We start from the raw sequence: 25,199 nt of genomic DNA on the forward strand, positions 1-25,199 counted from the left end.
CGGCAGAGCGGCACTAATTCTACTCGATCTCTCTGCCGCCTTTGATACGGTCCACCATGCGCTCCCAGGCAGACACTTGCACACACTGGGCATTAGGAGTTCGGCACGGTCGCTGCTGACCTCCTTTTTAGAAAACAGGCAACAGTGGGTTGAGGTGGGTGGGGTTAAATCTAGTCCCTTCTCCCTCCCATGTGGGGTCCCACAGGGATCAGCACTCAGTCCAACGCTCTTTAACGTTTACGTTACCCCCCTGGTTCAGCTCATTGTGAGTTTTGGTTTGTCCGTACTTTCCTATGCAGACGACACACAGATTGTGGTGTCGGTAGCATCCCAGGTTGAGATGGACGCTCACAATTTCTGCAGCTGCATGTCCGCTGTGGCGGGCTGGATGGAGGAAAACTGCCTAAAGCTGAATTCTGGGAAGACGGAGGTACTGCTTTTTGGGAATGAAACCTCCTTCTGGAATGCGTCGTGGTGGCCCCAGGAGTTGGGGGAGTTACTGAAGCCAGTTCTGAAGGCTAAAAATCTTGGAGTCATTTTTGATACCAATCTTTGCTTCAGTGCCCAGATCAATTCAGTGACCTCCAGGGGCTACTATCTACTATGGGTTTTGAAAAAAATACTCTTGTTTATTCCAACCGATCTTCAGAAGACCGAAATGTTGGCCCTAGTGGGGTCGAAGCTAGATTATTGTAATACACTCTATCTAGGCATTCCAAAATACTCGATAAAAAAACTGCAGTCTCTTCAAAATGCGGTGGCTAGAACGCTCTTGAACATTCCTAAGTTCAAACCTGTGGCGCATCTTCTACAGGGCCTGCACTGGCTCCCTGTGGAGAGGAGAATTTCGTTCAAAGCCTTGTGCCTGGTGCATAAGGCAATGTGCGGGCCCCCTTTACTTTCAAGAACTATTTACCTGGTACACTCCCAGTAGAACACTGAGGTCTAGCACAGAACACAAGTTTAAGATCCCAAGATTTAAGCGAGTAAAATGGGACAGGAGAACTTTGAGATTTCAAGGCGGAAGGTTATGGAATTCCCTCCCTTCGGCCCTCCGCTCCCAACAAAACCTGCAGTTGTTTAGAAAGCAGCTGAAGACCTGGCTGTTCCCGCTGACTCAGCCCTTACGCCTGATGATTCACCTTCCTGGTTGTGGTTGTGGTTCTGCCGTGTCGGCTTGGTCCGCTCAGCGCTAAGACACCTTCAGGTATTGCGCGCTTTACAAACCCAATTCATTCATTCATTCATTCATTCATTCATTCATTCATTCATTCATTCATTCAATCATAAAGAAGAAGAGCCTTGATCCAGTTGATCCAGTCAGCTACCCACCTATCTCCAATAAGGCATTTCTTTGAGAGCTACTTTCACTCAAATCTCCAACCCTCTAACTTTGAAACTGGCTTCCGTCCTGGCATAATAAGAGACTACACCCTCATCTCAATCTAAAAACCACAAGTGAGAGGAATGTAGTTGCTACATGCTACTTATTGGGGTATCTGCCATCTTATATACAGTCCACCTCTGCATCCTACTACAAAGGCTAGAAGATCTTCACCTACAAGGAACATCTTCTTCCTGTTTCTCTAACTGATAAAGTATTGTCTCGCTCCCCATCAAACTCATCAACTGTAGTAACTCTGATATCCTGGAAGCTTGTATCGTCTTTCCACTCCTCTTCAATTTTTGCCTCAGTCCATTACCAGACCTAATTAAGTCCTTCATTCTAAGCGGTGACAACCACACAGACGTTACCCAAATAATCCTCAAGCTAGAAAGTCAGATCTGCCAGTGAACCATCTGAAATTCACCGCCTCCAAAACCAGATTCTTCACAGAAGGAAAACTATCTACTCAGAAGACGGCTTGCTGCACCTCAGAATAAGTGACCACATTATTCCATCTCCCCAAACACCTCACTGGTTACACCTGACCAGAAGCTTCTCCTTGAAAGCACTTTTTATTGCCCAGTGGGCAATCCAGATGAAGCTTTGGCAAGACATACAGACTAAACTCACCATTAATGAGATACCAATGCTCAAGTTTGGCTGGTAACTGATTTGCAAAGTGTAAGGTACCCTTAGACACCTTCCCCTTTGTGAATCATGTTGGTGGCGTCAGAGGCAAGCAGAGGTCAGAGGACTACGATGTGTTGCCAAACAGGAAACTTTCATTTTAAAGTACAAAAAGAAAGCTTCCCGTTTTGAAAAGCAGGGACGGAGGTCTGCTGTGTCTTACAGGCCTCCATCTCAGCAGTGGCAGCCAATCACAGAAAGTTGCAAATTGAAAAATGCATAATTAATATTCATTAAGAAGGTCATTTTGCGACTCCCTGAGAATGGACCATTTGCAATGGGACCTATTAGTATATAGGACACATCTCAAATTGCATTCCTTTAAAAAAAAATATAGTTTTATTAAGATTTTCTTAGATGGAACAGTACAGGTAAGTAATAATCCACAAGTTAGCAAATATTTCCTATCATTTGTTTGTCTTAAACAACAACAACAATATGAAACAACAAAACCCGCCTCCCTCCTCGCACCCAAATTCCAACAGCAGCCCACACTATTCTAGCGATATAAGAGCACATTAGACCACAAATAGAAATGACATCAGGGGTGAACGCGCTGACCTTCCCCCAATCCAAGTTCATTGCACCTCCTCTCCCCCTAGCAGTTCCTAATGGGAATAATATGATATCCATTTCCCCAGACCCTGCAGAATGTTCTGGGGCAGCCTCTGCTAGCACATGTAGCTTTTTCAGCCATCAAGTATATATCCATACCTCTCTTCCACTCATCTAGGGTGGGAGACTCCCCAGTTCCCCAGCCGAGAGCCACGCCTCTCTTCACCGCTGCCAAGCTGAGGCCACAGAATAATACTTGGGCCCGGGGCAGGTCAATATCATTGGGTACCCAAAAGAAGGAACTTTGGGTCCAGGGGAGGGGTACTGAGAATATGGCACTGAGTTCTCCAATGAGATTGTATGTGGGAAGGCTCCGGATGCCCAAATTGCATTCCTATTCGCAAACCAGTCGCTAGACAAATTGCAGATTCTTGCTTGCAATTTGGAATGATACATCTGGCCCTATAACTCTCACTCATCTTGACTTTAGGCCATGCTTAGGTGCAACTGCATCCATACCGCGTTAGGACAGTGGCGTGCCACTGATCCCTACGCCTGACATCCAAGTTCGCTCAGTAGTGCCCATACATACACATCCTCTCCTAAACAAACATGGAAAAGGATACATCCTCAGGCAAGACAACCCTGTACTGTGCACTATATAATTCTACTTTAGGTAACCCCCTTGAAACTCACTCAACGGTACAGTGGTGTAGACTACTACTGCTAAAGTGCTTACTAGAACTTTTATGTAAACCTGAATGACCACGACTCCTCCACAGCACATCACATAACTCTCTGGAATAGTCAGGGAGAGTCAACTGTATGTAAAGGAACATGGTTTTAAAAAGCAACTGAGCGAATCCATTTCACTATTTTTGATTTTTTTGTGTAGGTGTTACAGTATGCCCACACGTTGTAGCCTTCACTTTTCTTGAACCCCACTCTTCCATTTAACAGATATGTGATTTGGGTTGTATCTATATAGCGCTTGCTGCATTAGATTGCACAGTTTTGTAGCACTGTGAATGTTGTGCAGGGCTACTCGTTACACCCATCTGAATTGGATGAAAGGCTGAGATCCCCCTGCTGGAAATCAACCCATGTCCTGCGGCTTTTAGACCCCTGTAGGAGGCTTCAATACCTACCTAATACAGATGTATATTATTTAAATGTTTTCACAATTGCATTTATACAGCTCTTCACACCTGATCATGGATTAAGTATGATGATGGACAGAGCATTCTTTATTTAACCAGATGTCAGGATACTATACTTCCTTTATATTTCTGTCAGGGTGCTATACTTCCTTTATATTTCTGTCAGGGTGCTATATTTCCTTTATATTTCTGTCAGAATGCTATACTTCCTTTATATTTCTGTCAGGGTGCTATATTTCCTTTATATTTCTGTCAGAATGCTATAATTCCTTTATATTTCTGTAAGAATGCTATAATTCCTGAATATTTCTGCTAGGACGCCATATTTCTTTTATATTTCTGTCAGAATGCTATATTTCTTTGATATTTCTGTCAGAATGCTATATTCCTTTATATCTGTGTCAGGGTGCTATATTTATGTCAGGATGTTATATTTCTTTTATATTTGTGTCAAGATGCTATATTTATTTTATATTTCTGTCAGGGTGCTATATTTCCTTTATATCTGTGTCAGGATACTAGGGGATATATTCACAAGAACGTGTGATAACTACCGTAAGAGTAGCCTAACGCAACTTTCAACATCGCAGCCCAACGCGGGAAAATTACGCCGTGCCATCCAAATATTCACAAAGCGGCGGTAGCATGCGATAGTCACCAGATAACGCGTCAAATAGCCACGCAAAATCCAACACCACGCCGCAAAAATGCGAAACGCGAATGCAAAAAAACATGCGACCGGGCCAATCGCGGTACAAAAAGACGCGAAAACCAGCCACAGGCCTGCAAATACCACGTGTCCGGCGGGCAAATGCATCACAGAAAAAACAGAAACAACACACCAGAAACAAGCCAAAGCACGTAGCTAGCAACATGGATGTAAACTGACCCAGCGCAGAGGCCAACACGAACCCCACAACCCCCACAGACCACGAGCAAGGAACAACGGGGACAGGGAAAGCCAAGGGGAAGAGGGAGAGGAAGATGGGGTGCAGACTGCAGAAAAACAAGACCAGCGTCACGGAGGTGGCAGAACACTGCCAGCAACTGACCCACAAGCAGACCACCTGGAATGCAGTCGGAGTGCCAAGGAGGCCAATCCAGGAGGCCAAGAGGCGCTGGCATGACGTGACAACCAAACACAGGCACAAACCCGCTGCCAACAGGAAGGCAGCAACGGCAACAGCAGGAGGCAGTCAAGCAACACAGGAGGAGTTGGAGGAAACTGAGGCCACAGTCATCAGTGGGGAGACGGTGCAAGGAGTAGGGAGTACGGACACAGCTCGAGAGGACCTGACACCATCAACAGGGCGAGTAACGAACAGGGACTGGGGGGACGCGGGGAGATGGGCACAATGGCACACAGGCACAACGAGGTGTAACACACTGCACACCCACAATTACCCAGGATCATGTCCCTCATCCCCTTGGCACACTGCAGCACACACACACATAGCAAGAACATCACACCCACATTGATGACAACGTGGTACAATGCGCATAGCCGACACTGCATAACTGAGGACACAACTGGCTCCGCACATGCACAGAAACATGCCTACTACATCTGACAGAGCTGGAAACTGGGAAATGGAAATGTACACGTACGACCTCACATCCGTCATGTAGTCCAAATGTACACTGTCCCGCAGAAGAATCCAGCACCTCACAAATAGTCACAATGTACATTGCCATACACTCTGCATGTACACCAGAACAATGCACCAACACATATGTCAACACAATGTCAACATGCATCTCCCCTTCACATTGCAGAGGGGCACACAACACCTACAGCAGAGCACAGAAGACAACCCATCTGTGATGCTGGAGAGAACCACCACACCATCAACACCGACGCCCTACAACAGTCCATGGATATCCCACGCAACCCACCACCAGGACCAGGGCAGATAGGCTACTGAGAGGACAACACAGAGCCTGCAACTGACCACACAGCAGGAAGCACCCGCAAGCACAGCTCGCTCACGACACTCCACCCACCCACACATGGCTGCCCAATGCCAGGTGTCAGCACACCAAAAGGAGGTGGCCCAACAGGTGTGGGTGGGTGCCAAACCCATGGATGGTGAACTAGAACATATACGTTGGTGTCTATCACCCTCAGGGACCACCCACACCTCACAAAGGAGACCCACACTGCCATAGAGACACATGCAGATGCACATTCACAGTACAGAACCACTCCCAGGGGCACGCAAATAGCAGTCACACACCCACGTTGGCTCTGCGTACGATGGCCCTGGCCACTCCCCTTACGAATTGAGTGGGTGACGACAAAGCTCCAACCCGCTGCCTGCGGTGACATGTCTGCATCCGATGTACACCGCGCAATGTAATGTCGTAGGGCACAGGGCCCTCATGCATACAACAAGACCACAGGGACATACGTATACATTATGTTGTACTGGCTACGGGCACGTGTGCCCGGCCCCTTTAATGGCAGGGCCACATGTACAGTGACGCCAGTGCTGTATGTGTGTGTGGTGAGTGCAAGCCAGCCCGCACGGAGTGCTTGGTGCTGGCAACCACTTGAACAGTGGACACCAATGCAACTGAAACTGAAAACATCTGCATGACAGAGTCAACTGCTGAGCAACATGGAGGGAGCCGGAGAAAGTCCAGAGGTAACACAACATGCAAACAGAGGTGTCCGTGAGTTGCAGTGCACTGAGGTAGGGGCACCACAGCTGAGCGCGCCCATGTGAACAAAAAAGTCTCGGATTGTGTCCCTTCGAGACATTCCTGATGGAGATGCAGTGGGGTGTGTTAGACCTGCATCATCTTCCTCATCAGCATCCCAGGTCTCCCACACTGCTTGAGGTGGCATTGCTGCGCAACCTCTCCACAACACAAAACACAATCAGTAACGGACGATGGCTTGCGGTGCACTGAGTCAATGGCACCTGGAGTGCTGAGCAGGGTATCCGACTGATGATGGCATCCACGACAGGTGTGAGCAACTCAGTAAGTCTGTCAGGACCACCGCTTCGACGCTGGCAGATGGCGGTTGGAGGTGGTCCTGGCGGTGGTGGCGTGTGCCTCCTGTGGTGATGCGACGTCCGGGTCGGTCAGGCCTCGATTTGATGTGTGATCCCTGGTGGACCGCAGTTGAGGCCGAAGGCAACGGACAGCGCAGGGCCACAGACACATGGCGTTGATGACCCTGTGGCCATCACCTCAGAGGCCATCCAATATCTCAGAAGAAGGGGTCCTGGACCTGACCAGCACAGAGTTAGTGGCCCCGTATGCACAGCGGCCGAAATAGGCACCCTGCCACGAGACGGTGACTTGCGGTGCACTGAAGTAGGTCCACGCGCAGTGAGCAGGTCCTCATCGATGTCCAAGGTGAATGTGGCATAGGCTTGCGGGGGACAGAGGAGGGTGTCCTCCAGGACATAATGCAGAAGGTCTGATGTTATCAGGCAGCAGCAAATGGAGGAGTGGAAAACGCCAGCCTCGTTTTCACCACCAATTCGGTATCAGCTACATGAGGATGAACACTAGCCCCTAATCCACAGACTCAGACGCCACCAATGTACGACCAGACAGTGTGCACGAATGTCGGGTAACAGACTTAGTGGCACCGGTGCTGAGAGGGGATGCAGTCTGCGATGATGCCGGTACACTGATATAAACTCCGCCATCGCTAAATCAAAACTCTGTGACCTACTGGACCGCAGTGAATGCCAGAGGCAGCGGTCAGCAGTGGCCCACACCCACCTGTCGTTGGCTCACGATGCACAAAGTTAATGACACCAGGGCAGTTGTCAGTAGTGTTCGATCACCTCTGTAACGATGATCCTGTTCCCTCCAAAATGCAACGCGTCATCCTCATACACCTCTCCTTGCGTGTGAGGAGATGTATTCTGCATTTGAATAATCGATGTTCAGTTCCAATTCTGTGACCTACTCGTGCGCAGAGTAGGACGAGGGCAGTAATCCGCGTAGGCCCACAGACACCTGTGGTTGTAATGCTATGCACAGACTTGGTGACACCACATCGAAGGGAGTATAGTGACATGAACTCTGCCTTAAATAATGTTCATTGCCATGGTGTAATCAAGACTCAGTTCCAAATGTGTGACCTACTTGACCGTGCTGTAGGCCGGAGGCGGCAGTAGAGTACGTCAACGAGAAAGGACTAAAGCAGGCCTCTGTCGTGGAGCCCGTGATGGTCTGAGGAGGCTGCCATGGTCGCAGGCCTCGGGCTTGGAGCTTGCGCCTGCACGTGGTGGGCCCTCTGTGACACACGCCGGTGTCGGCAGGTGATCAGTGTGGCCTGGCTGCGCGGGGCGGGCCTGACGGGTTCAGGGTTCAGGGTCCAGCGGTCCGGGGTACGGCATGCACACAGGATTGCAGGCAACTCCGCTCACGAGGACGGTGTCGGCCTTGTGGCGTGGTGAGCGGCGCTACCCTGGCAGAGACGTTGGGCTTTCCGGAAGAGGACCACGCCCAGGGTTACGTGGTATTTATTCACACCCCTACACTGACCTGGCGTACGCTGGGCCATCCCACTCCGCTCATGCTTATGGGGGGACGTAACAGGCAACCTTTCCGCAAAATCCCCCACTGGCCGGGGGTGACATGGTTGCGTCCACTGTCCACTACACTCCATACATCAGAGGTGTATGTCGCCATGGATATGGGTGTGTTCTGCATACTGCGGTCTGTCCAGCACATCTTCGCCACTCTTGGCATTGTGTATCCCAATCATGGTTCTCCTGCATCCTTCACACATGCCTGGTTGCCACCTCTCCCCACAATCGGCTATTTTGTGGCTGAGGTGCCATGCCGTTGATGGCTCATGTTCACGGCTTGCCCAGGTTACCATTGTGAGTTGTCCTGTCGTGTCTGGTGGGTGGGCATGTTATTTTGCATGTTGGTTTTGTTTTTGTGACGTGTGCATTGCCAGACTTGTGAGTTGCATGGTTGTGGAGTTAGGGTGATTGGGGTGTTCATTTGGTACTTGCCAAGGGGCTGTGCATTTCCCTTGGTGCCATTCTGGGGATGCTGGTTGCTGATGGACTGTCGGAGGATGGAGGAATCGTGCACAGTGACTGGGTATTTGGAGGCGAGATTGGTGGAGGTTCCACGGTGTTCAGTTGTTGCCTGCATATTGATGTGAGACGTGGGCTTTCTGTTGCGGTGATTGTGTGCTGTGTCGGCATGGGGCACATGTTGGACTTGGCGCTTTTTGCAGGATCATCCCTGAAAATCTTGCCTTCCTCCGGTATTTTTTCTGACCTGTTGTTGGCTGTTTTATGACTCTGGGCACTTTACCACTGCTGATCAGTGCTAAAGTTCATATGCTCTCCCTGTTGTAAATTAATGTATGGATTCGTGACTCCATGATTGGCTGGTTTGGTTTACCTGTCAGATCCTAGTACAGTGCACCAGGGGTGTCCAGGGCTTGAAAATCCAAATGCTGCTGGTGGGCTTGCAGCACTGGTTGTGCCACCCACAGAAGCAGCCTGTAAAAGTGTGTCTCAGGTCTGCCATTGCAGAGCCTGTGTGCAGTCTGGTACTGTCATGATGACTGGGCAAGTGCACCCACTTGCCAGGCCCTAAACCTTCCCCTTTCTGCATATTAGTCACCGGGCAGGGTGCATTGTAAGTATAAGGTAGGACATGCCCTGGTGTGTGTGGCGTGTCCTAATAGTGAATTACAGCCACTTTCATGTTTCACTATTGCAAGGCTACCTGTTCCCCATAGGCCAGAATGGGCAGTTTGATTATTACATCTTATAATCCTAACTGACTCGGGGAACATGGTAGAAATTCAAGTTTAGTATGCCTGAACTCAGAATGATAAAATGCATCTTTTAGTGAAGTTGGTTTTAACATTCTGTGTTTGAAAATACCACTTTTAGAAAGTATTTTCTTGTATAACCATCCAAACCTGCCTCTGCTAGGTTATGTATTACTTGTCTGGAGTTTGAGTGACAGGGGCTGGGGCATTCCAGTAGACAGGGTGAGTCAGCATAGGGCTGAAAAGAGAGATCTGCATCTAGATGGGTGGTGCGTCTGATGTCTCTGTCCTACTCTCTGTAAGAAAGGAAGGGGTCTTGTCAACAAAGTGCTCCAGGACTGACCAGAACTGGTTTGAACTAGGCAAAGGCCTCTCTGCCTTCAGAGAACAAAGAGAAACTGGGTATATATATTCGGACCCAAACCCAAGAACTTTAGATCACTTTGGGAAACAAGAAGAAACCTTTGCTGAGGAGGGAAACCAGAGAGACTGAGGAGAGACTGTCCCTAAGCTTGAGGGATTGGCCTGCAGTGGTTGCCTGACTGCCAAAGAGAGGAGAAGAAACTTTGTGTATACTTTATTCAACTTGTGAAGGATCTCCAAGGGCTTGAGAAAAGAGCTTGCCTCCTGCTGAAGTCTTAGGGACAACAGACTTCACCCACCAGCTCCCCAAGAGTTCTTTGGAAGTGCCTGCTGTTTTGCGAGGCTTTCTGAGGGACTGCGCGTCGCAAGGAGCTGGAAGCGTGACTCACGAGCAAGAAGCGTGTCGCCGCACTGCCGCTGTCGCTTCACAACGAGAAAACACCTCGCATCGCCGGAGAAGAGGATCGCAGCAGACGCCGCCGCATCACCGGGAAGCATGCCGCAGGGCCTGTCGCGGCCCAGAAGAACCGCTGAGTCATCGCAGGGTCCCCAAAGCACCTCGCATTGCCGGAGAAGAGGATCGATGTCGCATCAGACGCAGCCGCATCACCGGGAAGCGTGTCGCAGGGCCTGTCGCGGCTCGCATCGTTGCCGAAGCGTCTCGCATCATCGGAGAAGAGGATCGACGTCGCAGCAGAGGCTGCTGCATCACCGGGAAGCGTGTCGCAGGGTCTTTCGGGGTCCGCATCGTGTCGCACCAAGAAAAGACGCCATCTTTGTTTCATTGCACCAGATCTTCATCGCATCACGGCGTTGCATGCCGCATCGCCACGGAAGCGCAGTAAGAAACCGACGCATCACCTCCCCTCACAGAGAAGAACCGATGCATCCCCTACGCAGCAGTAGGGACCTGACGCATCACCGTTCTTGCATGTAAGGAACTGACGCATCACCTTCCCTGCAACACTTTCGTTGTATTGCGTTACGCATCTTAAGGTACTTTGAACTCAAAGTGTCGCATTTTAACATCCAAAGCGAACTAAGCGAATTCTACCATTTTAAGTAGAGTATTGTGGTTTTTTGTCGTTTGTGGTCTTGTGATAAGTCAAGTCTATATAAAGAATACTTATTTTTGATATAAAACTTGTGTGGTGTCCATCTGTAGTGTTGTCACTTGGTTACTGTATGTGTTCACAAATGCTTCACACACTGCTTCTGAGATAAGCCTGTCTGCTCGTGCCAAGCTACCAAGGGGGTGAGCAGGGGTTATTTTAGGAGTGTAACCCCTTACCCTGACTAGACGCAAGGGCCCCTACTTGGACAAAGGTACCTACCTCTGCCAACTAGAGACCCCCAAATCTAACAGCACAGGTATGACATATGTGCTGTGGATTTCCCACAACACGTGCGTGCATCCAGCTATGGCATATGGTCCTTGCTTGGTCTCCAGCGGATCCTGCACATTATGTTTGATGTATGGGGACTGGGGTACCAGGTTGTGGTGATGTCCAGGACAAGTGTGAGTGACTTGGATGTGGCTGGATGTGTGACTCCTCTGACTGTGACAGGTGTTGGTTGGGAGGTACCAGGGGCCAACAGGTCAGCACAGCCAGCAGCTTTGTGTGGGGTGGGATGTTGGTTGTCCGCTGTGTTGGTGCCATCGGCCTGTTGGGCGTTGTTGGTCATGATGCGTGCGATGGTTGTCCTTTTGAGCCTGTATTGGACAATGACATTGTCAGGTGTTGGGTCTGTGAGGCTGGTCTGTTTCCTGGGGGTCCGCTGTCTTTGTCAGCGCTGCCTGGGTGGTGGTCCGGGGGGGAGGGGGAGGTGTTCTGGGAGCTGTATGGGGTCCTGGGGTGGTGGCGGTGGGGTTGTGGCCCTCTTGGGTGTCCGGGCCGCATGACCAGTGGCTCCATGGCATCTGCTGCATTTCCGATGTGGCTGTGGGCTGTGCTCCCTTTTGTGGTGCAGGCTGCGGCCCGACTTAGCACCAGGTCAGAGCAGGTGGTATTTTCCTGCTGCTAACGTGCCTTATCGCCTGTTTTGTGTTCTTAGCGCAGTTCTGGCTGTTCGTTGTGAATGTTGTGTTGTGTTGTCGTGGCTTTTGGCGCGGGAACGCCTACTCTGCATCTCATTAGCGATAGTTGCGGGGGTCATCCGTGGCGATGTTTTTTGCGGCTGCTATCATGGGTAAACTGGTGCTGTGGGCTGTTAGCACCAGCTTGTGATTGGGGCGATAAGTTTATCGCAACTTTGGCTGTGATAAAGTGCCGTTAAGTCGACGATAGTTCCTTGTGAATATGACCCTATATATTTCTGTCAGGATGCTATATTTCTTTTATATTTGTGTCAGGGTGCTGTATTTCTTTTATATTTGTGTCAGGATGCTATATTTCCTTTATATTTATGTCAATAGCTATATTTATTTTACATTTATATCCTGATGCTGTATTTCTATCATTTCTGTACCACGGTACATTATGAGTGGTCTCACAGCACTAAGGGAATACAACGAACCAGCACAGCTCCTATTTCATACACTTTTTCTTTGGAAGACAACATGCTTGAGGTGTAGCACGATCTTTGTGTTTGAACTGCCCTGTGATGGGGTCTTGCTGACTGGCTTGTATTGCAGAAAGAGTGATGCTGATGCAGGGTACCCCTGCCGTGCATCTGTGATGGGGCAGGGCATGATCGTAGCACCCTTCATCCCTGCTGCCCTCACACCTGTGCACTGGACACAATCAGTTCCATATCACTGCCCAGCTCTGCAGCTCTAGCTGAGCTCTTCAGCAGGAAACACCTGAAACAATGAAAAAACAAGAGCGAAAAAGAGGCTGTTACGGCATACGTGTCCATGAGAAGACATCGGATCCACCCAATGACTGCAGAGGAGAGGTGGGGGGAGGACACAAGCCTGCTCTCAGCTATTGGTCGTTGCACCTGTGATGCCCACCACAGTCCATGTTCTCTTCTCCAGATCAGTGGGACTGATTTTGGAAGGGGTTTGGGAGGCAGCTACCATCTTCAACGTTAATAGGCCAACACTTCTCGAACTACCTAGGATTGGTCGACCTCGAAGCTGGAGAACCGGGTTTGAGTCTCGGCAAGGACGCTCAATATCCTGTGATTCTGGGCAAATCACTTAATCTCCCTGTGCCTAACAAACATGAATGTGTCCTTGTGTAATGCAACTGGTGCTCATGTGAAGCGCTCTGACACCTTCAGGTCGAGTTCCAGCTATATAAACAGCCCCATGATGCTCCCCGGAGTGACAGCTGCGCTCTACAAATACCTTTTAACATAACATAAAACAAAAAACGGAGGAGATTGTATTTCTCCATTAGCTTGCGTTGGAGTGGAAGATGTTTTAATTGGAGGGAAAAGGTAAAATAACATGTATCTTTCAAAATCGGCAGTATTCCCTCCTAAGTCAGAGTGTTTGCGCGTGTACTGACTACACGCTGTTCGCATGGGTTCCAGAAAGATATACAACTAATTTCATACAATTTATTCAGAAACGTTTCCATAAAATAACACATTGCAACAATACAGACATCATACATAAAAATACTATAGAAATAAATCACATTAAGCTGGTTTTAAAAACGGCTCAAATCACATTTGTAAGTTCATCCTTGTACATCCGGTAAGTTCCATATATTACATAACATATTTAAACGACAAATGAAGAACCCTAACTTACTAGACCTATTTATTTACATTGCACCTTCTAAACATGCCTGCTCTTCAATGACGGGCATATTTATGAGCAAGATTGCGTCACGCTTCCACCATGCAACGTGGTGCAGGCATGACGCAACCCAAAAATGAGATTTATGAAGCCACGCAAGGTCACGTGGCTTGACCCTGTGTGGCCCCATAAATCTTGAGTAACACAATACAGCACAAATCGCTGAGTTGCGTTACTCCGCCCTGGGAAGGCGTTCCATGGGCGTTGCGTGGGTGTTCCCCAGTGGAGGTCTCTCAGTTGGGGGGTGATGTGGGTTTGTTTGGGAAGGTCCAGGATGAGTCTGGCTGCAATGTTCTCTATGGTATGGAGTCTTCTGAGGAGCTGGGCGGAGATGCAGGCGTGATGCCTTGTTTTGCCTTTTTTCGGGCATTTCCCTAATAAGGTTTATCAGGTTTGACCTGCTGGATTTTATTAGGGGGAACACAACCCCAGATAACACAACTTGTAATTCTCATCCCTGTGCAAACTGTTTATTGTACAGGGATTGGAATTTAGCTTTTAAAAATCTCCACAATCCAGTCCCATAAAGTACAGATGATTTAACCTTTCCATGATGTGTGTTGAATGGGTCAGAAAGATGACCATCCCCCTTTTGAAACGTATAGAGGGAGAGGATCTGCAGGATGTCGGCCATCAGTGAAGTGCCGTTAGACACCAGGGGCTGCCGATCCAAATTAGTCTACCTCGGTATGAAGCGTATGCCTGAATAAAGTGAGAAACTGTCTCAAATGTAACCTAGGGGAAAATTTCTCGGGGCGTCATTGATTATTTATGTAAAAGTGTCCCTTCCTGCACATAAACAATAATTGAAAAAAATGATGTTTTACAACTTCTATATGTGCTGCATTAAACAGCACACGTAGAAGTTACAAAACGCTATTTAAAGATTGTTTATGTGCAGGAAGGGACACCTTCTTGCACATAAACAATCTCCCCCAACAACGCAGGCACCCTTGCACTATAGTGCAAGGGTGCCTGCGTTGGCGCTAGGCAGCTAAATTTAGCGCCAGCGCAGGGGGAAACACAGGGCTGCACCATATTGTTGTAAATATGGTGCAGCCCTGCTTTTCAGAAGTGGCGGAGCAACGCATTTAACCAAGGGGGTTAACCCGGCTCTACGTCGCTTCCATGTAAATATGCCCCTCGGGAGTCTCGGGGACAGCTCAACATCCTGTTATTCTAGGCAAATCACTTAATCTCCATGGGGCATATTTTCAAGGTCCGGCGATAAAAATCGCAAAGCGCGCTTAGCGCTTGCATATTGATCGGCGGCTATCTCTGGAATTTAGCGCCCGGTTAGCGCTTTATCAACAACGCGCATCGCCGAGGCGATAAAAATTCAAGAGATAGTGGGGATATCGCCGTTTTCCATGGTAGAAAACAGCGATATCCTAGATGAAAGTGCCTGTGGTCTTAGCCACACAATCCACCCCCCATGTTAGGTATGCTTTAGTCAGGAATTTAACAGACGTTAAATTCCTGTGTTAAGGCATACTTAACGTGATTTTAAATATTGCTAACCCTCCTTGTCAATATGACGAAGCTGGGTTAGCGGTATTTTCCCAAGGGAGTCTTGTCAGGCACGCCTCCTTTGCATATCATTAGTGATGTGATCGGAGGCGTGCTGACAAGGGGCGCTATTCCAGCTGTTAGCGACAGCTTGCTGATAGGGCGATAAAAATATCGCTGCTTTAGCGGCAAAAAGTCGCTATAGCGGCGATATTGCCCTTGATGATATGCCCCTAAATGCCTTAAAAAATGAATGTGGTGCTGTGTAATATAACCCGTGCTCATGTAAAGCGCTCCAGTACCTTTAGGTCGAGTTTGCACTCTGCAAAACTGCAAATAAATAAGAAAAAGCCTGTAAACAACATGAGGATGGGATAATATGATGAGTACTAAAAATCAACACTTTGCATTTATTGTCGTAAATTTTAATTTATTCGTACCAGAGGTGGCAAAAATGTATGGACAGTGATCGTGTTTCTACAATCAGTGCTGCCTTATCGGCATACAATACACTGATCAATGGTTCCCGTACACATATGGTACATCATTTGACACTGGCATTAACCATGATACACGGTTGTTAATAAAAATGTAAAATACAGTGTTGGCTAATGTGATAATCATTAGATATCCAGGCTCCCATGGGTTTAAGGATTGCTCTTATAGCACAATAAGTTTGCTTACCCCTTTGATTACCTTGAACTCCTAAATTAGATCCTATCTCGTGCCAAACTACACTTAAAATACTTATCAGAGTACAATAAAATATAAGATCTAATACGTGAGGTGGCCAATATTGACATACTCCGGAACCTTTCCTGACTTCAGTATGTGATTAAATAACATTGTCAACGGAATAATCCAGATTTCCTTGTCAAACGCAAAGAAATTTATGAGAACGGTGCCACAGTGACTACGGGTGACCTCAGTGGGAGCCTGAGCCACGTGCCTGTGACCCTCCCCCCGCAAGTAGTTGCAAGATTTGGACCCAACATTTGCAATGTAGTCTGTTAAATCAAAGAGAGGGTCGCAACAAGGCAAGAACCCCCACCTGACCTAGAATATGTCCTACAATAAAACCAAAGGAAGGTAAACCACTTCCTGACCAGAACCGAAAGATTAAGCAATATTATCCTTGACTGACTGCATCTCACATGATTAACATTGAATCTGTGCTTAAAATTCAATAGGGTTGCTGCAACACAGTTGGAACAGTCTCTGCCGTGCATGACACAAAAACACTTCTCACATTTGCCACACTGCACTCACACTTTACTATCCATCCGTAACTAGTGTGGTACTACTTAAGTGTACACTTTCTGACTCGTTTTCACAAAGCAAAGTGAGATCACAACTCTGGTCTTCATGCACCGGTCCTAGGATGCTTGATTCCGGTCCAGGGAAGACATGACTTGGCAGTTCGGGCTGGACTGTTCCCATGAGGCACAGGGTCAGACTGATTTGCATATGGCCATGTCTGAACTGGGGTGGCGTGGTGAGCAAAATAACGATGGATTAAACCCAGATCTGTGACTGGGGGTGAATGTTTTGCCAATGTGCAACATTCCGTCCATCATCTTGTGTGTTTTGCTTTTCACCCTATGTGGGAAGGGTATGCCCAGACGTGGGTCCCGTGCTCACTATGCCACTAAAGTCAAGCTATCCTCGCTGAAGAGGGGTGAAACCCCAAAACCGGTCCTAGGATGCTTGATTCCGGTCCAGGGCAGGCATGGCTTGGCAGTTCGGGCTGGACTGTTCCCATGAGGCACAGGGTCAGACTGATTTGCATATGGCCATGTCTGAACTGGGGTGGCAGAGTGGGCTAAAGAACGGTGATGGATCAAACCCAGATCTGTGGACTGGGTGTGAGTGTTTGATTGGTTCTGATGCTCCGTCCATCACCACCCCCTTTTGTACCGCTTTGTTCGCTATAAGTTGGCAGGGTATGCTCATACGTGAGTCCCTTGCTCACTTTGCCACTGGATTCAAGCAAGCCTGGCTGAAGACGGCTGAAATGCCAGAAACCGGTCCTAGGAAGCTTGTTTCCGGTCCAGGGCAGGCATGGCTTGGCAGTTCGGGCTGGACTGTTCCCATGAGGCACAGGGTCAGACTGATTTGCATATAGCCATGTCTGAACTGGGGTGGCACACTGGGCTAAAGAACGGTGATGGATCAAACCCAGATCTGTGGACTGGGTGTGAGTGTTTGATTGGTTCTGATGCTCCGTCCATCACCACCCCCTTTTGTACCGGACTGTTCCCATGAGGCACAGGGTCAAGACTGATTTGCATATGGCCATGTCTGAACTGGGGTGGCGTGGTGAGCAAAATAACGATGGATTAAACCCAGATCTGTGACTGGGGGTGAATGTTTTGCCAATGTGCAACATTCCCTCCATCATCTTGTGTGTTTTGCTTTTCGCCCTATGTGGGAACGGTATGCCCAGACGTGGGTCCCATGCTCACTACGCCACTAGAGTCAAGCTATCCTGGCTGAAGAGGGGTGAAACCCTGAAACCGGTCCTAGGATGCTTGATTCCGGTCCAGGGAAGACATGGCTTGGCAGTTCGGGCTGGACTGTTCCCATGAGACACAGGGTCAAGACTGATTTGCATATGGCCATATCTGAAATGGGGTGGCGTGGTGAGCAAAATAACGATGGATTAAACCCAGATCTGTGACTGGGGGTGAATGTTTTGCCAATGTGCAACATTCCGTCCATCATCTTGTGTGTTTTGAAAAACTGCCCTCATAGGCCACATGACAGACAGACTTTCTTCCAACTATAGTGCTTTCACAGAGTAGCTTTCTTTCCATTGCTGTTGGGGTTTGTGCTTTCTCACCTCGTCAGGACCGTCAAGCAGGGCCGGACTGGCCGTAGCGGGCACTGGGCATTTCCCCGGTGGGCCGCCAGGGTGGGGGCCGGTTTTCAGCCCCTGGGAGGCTGTTTTTGCTACTTTTTCAAGGGTTCCAGATGTGCACCACTATGCCTTGAATGCTGTACTGGAGTGCACAGCTACTAAAATGTTTACTGAGCCTGTAGTAACACTGTACATAGTATTTGTGTGTGTGCCTGCAGTAATCATGATTTTTCTCCTACGGCTAGAGATCATAGTAGTGCTTATTTATATTTCCTGATTCCAGTGCTTAATTTGTAAAAAAAAAAAACATAAGTGCCAGGGTTGTCATCAGGAGGCCACTACAGCTTACACCACATATTGCCCCTGCCATGCTGCCAATGATAGTAACAACACAACAACTCCATCACACTCCTCCTACAAGTGTGACAATTCGGACTATTTCAGGCCCCATAAGTTATAATAATCAATGGCTGGGCCGGCTAATAACAGTAATTTTTTATGTATATTGAATTAATATTTAACTGTTGTTGTGGTCGTCTCTAAATTAGCTGGACAGCGCCGCCTTGTGGTAGACTAACACAAGCACTGGTGTTGACAATTAAGTGCTGGTGCCAAGCACCGGAAACCTCTGGCTCAAATTAAGCACTGCCTGATTCCCAGTGTTTATGCTCTACAGATGTATAGTCTTAAGGTATTGTGTACTCTCAGGATTGTGCTATTTCTCTTACTACGTGTACCCAGCTAGTTCCATACCTTGTTAAATTGTCCTACAGAGGTTCTGAGCCACCAGTCAACCAGCGCACATCCAACACCGGGGTGAGGAGTCCTGCACAGATGTCACTGGAGGTACTTATTATCACCCCATCCCTTCCAACTCTTCTGACTCCAGTCCCCATCTCTTTCTGGCCTTGTTACACCTTCTGAGGAAGACAAGCTGGATCACCTGTCAAGAGCCTGACTTCCTGCCAAACTCCAAAAACCCTTCTACATACAGAAAGACATCTGGCGGCCATCTTTAAACAACAAGACAACGTTGTTCCGTGTCAGATGTATCCTTATCCTGCAACATGAGCATCTCTGCACAGGTGTGTCCTGATGCAACAAATGGTGGTCCTGGATGCAGGCAAGCGATGATCATTTTCAGAAAAAATTCTTCTTATTCTTAAGTGAGAGACTACTTGATACCTTGCTGCAGGTGGTGGGGTCGATGGTGAGAAAAGCTGCAAAGTGTGCCTCAACGCTAGCTTCGTGGTTGTCGTGGAGTGTCCTCCTAAGGTGCCCGAGAAAACCAACCGGGTATCAGCTCGTTGATTGAGTGGAAATCTGCACCTGGCTGCAGTGGAGCAGGACTTAATTAGCCTGTCCACCACAGGCAGCAGTTCTGCTGGCCTGGTGTTTGCATGGCTGATTCTGTTGATGCTCAGGGATTTCCTAACTGCAGTAATTGCTTTTTAGATGTAGTTTCAGAGTCTTCAAATCCTGATCTGAATTGGTCTTCCTCCAATGGGATCAAATGTGGACAGTGTGTGATTAGGTTAACCAGTGCGTCAAATGGGTATTGATTGGCAAGTTATCGAGGGCGGAGTATTTTAAGATTATTTTAAGATTTGTTGGGTTTCCATATATGTGTGGAAGTTTTAATATTATTACTATTATTTTTAGTATTTCAGTAGTATTGTTAGTATTATTAGAGTATTGCTAGTATAGTTAAAGCATTATTTATAACAATAATATTAATCATTATTATTATTACTATTATTAAAGCATTATTGGTAGTATCAAAAAGTATTAATAACTATTGTTATTAAAGTATTGTGCTTCAGTATTCCCAGTAGAGGGCTTCCTTTTCACAATCCTTCCAAAGTTAGGGGGAAGAAGGCACAGCACAGTTATGGACGTCAGAGGCCGACACGGCTCACGTGTTCTGGGAATGCCCAGTGGCAGCGATGCTATGGAGGGAGGTCACGGGCGCACTGACTGACATCACAAGGCAAGAATGGAGAGCGTAGTCCTGGACCTGTTCAAGGGTAAGAAAGCAGGTAGTTAAATTTCCTAAGGTTTGATCTGCTGACATTTAAGACAGTTGAGGTACTTAATGCATCCGATAATTATTCGATGTGTTAAATAACTACCAACTCATAACTCCAACCCGCGCATAAGCAGGGGTTTTACCGCCGGTCGGTATTCACCGAGCAGCTCGTAATCAGGCCCTTAATGTTTAAGAGAATTTAGATTTGAATAAGGTCTCATGTGGGGGCACATGATGACTGTCCCAATTTCACTAGGCTGCCCAGTGGAATTGTAAAAGCTCTGCAAGAGAAAAATCCTACAGATCATATAGCAGTGCCACTTGACGAGGGCCAGACTGGCCGTAGCAGGCACCAGGCGTTTCCCTGGTGGGCTGGAAGGATGGGGCTGTTTTTGGACCGGTGGGGGCCGTTTTTGGTACAGGGGGCCGGTTTGGCAGCAGTGCTGCAAAATCGGCCCCCTGAACCAAAAGCAGCAGCAGTGATCCCACCAGCATCCGCACCCGTCCCCCTATCCCCTCCTCCTTTGCGGCCAGTCAGACTCAATTGCCAGGGCTGGTTTGCTTTCCTAGTCTGACCCTGCACTTGACTCCCCAACAGGCAGACACCTAGATGAACCTTTGCTTCCTGCCCGAGTCTTGATTCTTTCATGACCTCCAACATTGCAGCCTCTATTGTCCATCTGCAGAACATCAAAAAAAACACCATTGGTTTCCCTTCCAAGCATCTGAGTCTTGAATAAACACACTGGCCATGAGAATCATGAGTACTGCAAGACACGGCTGATGGGAAGCCTACTAGAAACATTCTCTTCCTTGGACAAAATCTTTAATATTGCAGATCGAACTCTGCACAACCTGCTGTAAGCTTCACTTTTCTGTGTGCCAGATAGAGGGCTCAAGACATGCTACTCCTCTAGCGTTTACAGGCAGCCACAGCACACGGGCCCACTGCCTGTCTCCACTGGTCACTCCCAACCTGCTCCTTGTGGTCAGACTCCATCTTATCAAAGCCCTTCTGCATCTCCTGCGCCCCATCCCTCGTCTCTGCAGTGCCCCCATATCATCTTAGAACCACTTCACCCTTCACTGAGTTCATACGGGCCCTCATCCCTTTCCTCCCTGAACTGGGTACCAATGGCTCATAAAAAAAACTATTTTGGTAGCCCTGGCTCGTGACAAATCTACTTTCTCAACACTGAAACTACATAACCACTGTGTTAATAGATATTCTCCATACATTTAAGTGACAGACATGTTCTCTCTGTATCTCACAATTCGACCTGTAGTTCACCACAATTCGCTATACATGTATGTGGCAGACATGTTATGGACTGTCTTTGTCTGTATCTCACTATTCAAACTATCATGTACCACCAATCGATCCGTGTATAATACTCAAATATCAAAACATATCCCCTCATGCTGCGTACAGCACGGTTGTACATCAGTACTCCGAGCCCAGGGCTTCCTTTCCACAGCCCTACCAAAGATAGGGTAAAGAAGGCACCACACATTTGTTGGATATATCTTCTTGTTGAGGGTCCACAAGTTCGGTTGTATGAGCTGAAGGTACTAACAAATGTGAATACGTGATGCTGAAGCTGCGGTCCTTAAGGTGCATCACGTGATGCTGAAGCTGCGGTCCTTAAGGTGCATCACGTGATGCTGATGCTGAAGCTGCGGTCCTTAAGGTGCATCACGTGATGCTGAAGCTGTGGTCCTTAAGATGCATCCCGTGATGCTGAAGCTGCGGTCCTTAAGGTGCATCACGCGATGCTGGAGCTGCAGTCCTTAAGATGCATCACGTGATACTGAAGCTGTAGTCCTTAAGATGCATCACGTGATACTGAAGCTGTGGTCCCTAAGCAGCATCACGTGATGCTGGAGCTGCAGTCCTTAAGATGCATCACGTGATGCTGATGCTGAAACTGTGGTCCTTAAGGTGCATCACGTGATGCTGAAGCTGCAATCCTTAAGGTGCATCACGTGATGCTGAAGCTGCGGTCCTTAAGATGCATCACGTGATGCTGATGCTGAAGCTGCGGTCTTTAAGGCGCATCACGTGATGCTGAAGCTGCAATCCTTAAGGAGCATCCCGTGATGCTGAAGCTGCGGTCCTTAAGTTGCATCACGTGATGCTGAAGCTGCGGTCCATAAGATGCATCACGTGATGCTGAAGCTGCAGTCCTTAAGTTGCATCACGTGATGCTGAAGCTGCGGTCCATAAGATGCATCACGTGATACTGAAGCTGCAGTCCTTAAGGTACATCACGTGATGCTGAAGTTGCAGTCCTTAAATGCATCACGTGATGCTGAAGCTGCAGTCCTTAAGATGCATCACGTGATGCTGAAGCTGCAGTCCTTAAGGTACATCACGTGATACTGAAGCTGCGGTCTTTAAGGTGCCTCACGTGATGCTGAAGCTGCGGTCCTTAAGGTGCATCACATGTGTAGGAGAGTAGGATCTGCACTTATGTTGCCCCCACTTTTTTCTGATGTATACACTGGTTTCTGGCTATAGTCTGGCTATAGTCTAATCAGGGCCCTAGTCTCTCTGCTCTCTCTAAATGACTTGGTGTGCATATTAGATGCACTAGTGATTGGATACTGTGGTACCTTATGAGCCCCTAGTATATGGTACCTTAGGTACCTAGGGCATAGGTACTTCACAGGCCTACCAGGGGCTGAAGCATGTATTATATTACCCCTGGGAAGCAGACTAAATCTGACACCACAGGCCTGCTACTGCAGCCTGGGTGAGGTAGGGTTAGCACTCCTCACTGAGGTATAGGTTCCTATATCTCACCATACACACACATATAAACCTATCAGCCACCCCTATGGCAGGCCCAATCAATCCTGAGGGCAGGGTGCTTGGTTTACAATGTGAGGGGGTGCCTCTGCATGAGCAGGGCCCCTCTGCAGATGGCAGAGTCTATTCTCTGTGGCTGTTTGTGGATGCGGTTAAACCATATACTCTTAAGTGCATTATAAATGCTAACTTTGGAATGACTGCATCAAAACATGTTGTGTTTGGTGTCAAACAACTTGGAATCATACCCCCACATCAGTCCATGATGTGGGAGTGTGATCCCACCCTTCTAGAGGGGATGACATATGCCTACTGTGGTAACACGGTAGAAATCTGAAAGAGCCCTGGCATCACAAAATGGATCCCACCAGCACAGACACTGGGCTGCCCTCCTGCTGCTGACTGAAACTCGCAGTGGAGGAGACCCAACAATAGGCATCCTGTCACAGGGAGGTGTCACCACCTTCCAGACAGGATTTAGTGTATTGGGGCTGGGTGGGTGCACTTCTAGAGTGTTTTGAAGTCCTGTACTGGGGGAGCAGTAGGCTTCTCTGTGCATATGCCAGCTCAAACTAGTTCAGGGGCTACCTGTCCCTGCTCTGGTGCGAAACTGGACAAAGGGAAGTGGGTGTAACCACCCCCTACCCTGACCCTCCCAGAGGAGTGGTCCTAGAGCTAGTCCCTCCCCTATCTTCAGTATAAGATAGGAAACCTTGCCATTGCAAAGTAGATAACCCTGAACGACGCTCTACAAAGAAAAATCCTGGCCCTTCGACGTTCCACTACCTTTGGAAGACAGAAGAATCTCCCTTGGAGTCAAGGAGTGACTCCCCTGCTTGGCAGGCACCAGAAACTCTAATCAACGGTCGCAAACTTTCCCACTCCCGCTGGAGTTCGAAGTCCCTGCAGCCCTGGAAGTAGATTTCCTGACTTCTCGACAGCCATTGTGAGTCTCCAGCAAAGCTGAGGCAAGTGGACCCCACGAGTGACGAGGAATTGCAATACCTGAGAACCGTGCACTATTGTCAAGTGCAACCCCTTCACGACGTTCTACGAACTTGTGCTTTGGAACATTTGTTGCCCAAGCCTCCAGCAAGTTGTGTACCAAAGATCAGAGGCCTACCCTGTCCCGAGTGACCGTGGACTCCTGTAAAGCATTTCCTCATGAGGCGTCTTCACGATCACTTGCCTGTTGGCTTGTGCGTCCCCTGAAGACTTTCTGAGCAAACCAAAGAGCTCCCCTGGTTGCTCCAGGCCTGCCCTCATTTACCCTTACTGGGTGAGTCCCTCAGACCTTGCTGGTCTGCAACGCTGACCTTCTTTGATTCCCATAAGACTTGCTGTTGCCAAGGCATGTTGGCTCCAATTCGGTTGCCAACACCTCAGTAAGCTGCAGACGTCGTGGGACACTCCAAATCCAGCTGCTGGTCATCGTCAATCCTTCCTGGACCTCGTGAGTGAAGAGTCAAAACACCCTTGATCACCTGAAATCACCTGACTTCCGTGGGCAACCAGCTTCCTGGCTCCCGGTCACTGGCAAGTGACTGTGAACACTGTCCCTTCAATTTTCAGGTCATCTGCATCTCGAATCCACCCTTGGATTCCACCGGACACTTTTCCAGTCTTCGCAAGCAGCAAATCTTCTTTGGTCTCCATAGAAAACAGCTACGCGACCCGACACCAAAAGACACCTATGCACCAGGCTTCCCTGGGTGAGGTAACTCGTGCACTCCGGTGCCCTAGTGTGTGTTGGCCCTCGAATTACTTACCTTGTAAGTGGCTTGCTTGTAGACTTGCTCGAAGTACCCTAAAACTTTAAAAATCAAACCGCGACTTGCTCCATTGTAATCAATAGGGAACCCGTGGCTGTGTTCACACACTGCATGCGTCTCCCGTGGGTCTGTTACTTACCTGCTTTCACTGCAGTAGTGAAGCCCCAGCGATTCTCCAGGCCCTAGGCATTGTCATTCTGCAAGTCGACTTTCCTAAACCTCTTTTTTAGTATATGGTCTGGTACGCCCCTAGGCCCCAGCCTTATTTGTGCTTAACTTATTGTGAAATGTTGATATTTGAATGTGTTCCTGGCTTCTAATCTCATAAAGAGATTAGTAGAGTGGGTCTAGTAATAAATACATATATATTTGATATATATACCTGTGTGGTGTCCTTTCATTTGGTAATTCAAGAGATTATAACGTAAAACAAGCTGCTTTACATTCCTCAGAGACTTAGCCTGAAGGCTGCTCTCCACAGCTGCCACTAGGATAGCTTTCTTTAAAAGGTTGTCTTAAACCTATCTACCATAAGAGT

The sequence above is a fragment of the Triturus cristatus genome, chromosome 5_1 (assembly GCF_964204655.1).
Source record: "Triturus cristatus chromosome 5_1, aTriCri1.1, whole genome shotgun sequence".
NCBI lineage: Eukaryota > Metazoa > Chordata > Amphibia > Caudata > Salamandridae > Triturus > Triturus cristatus.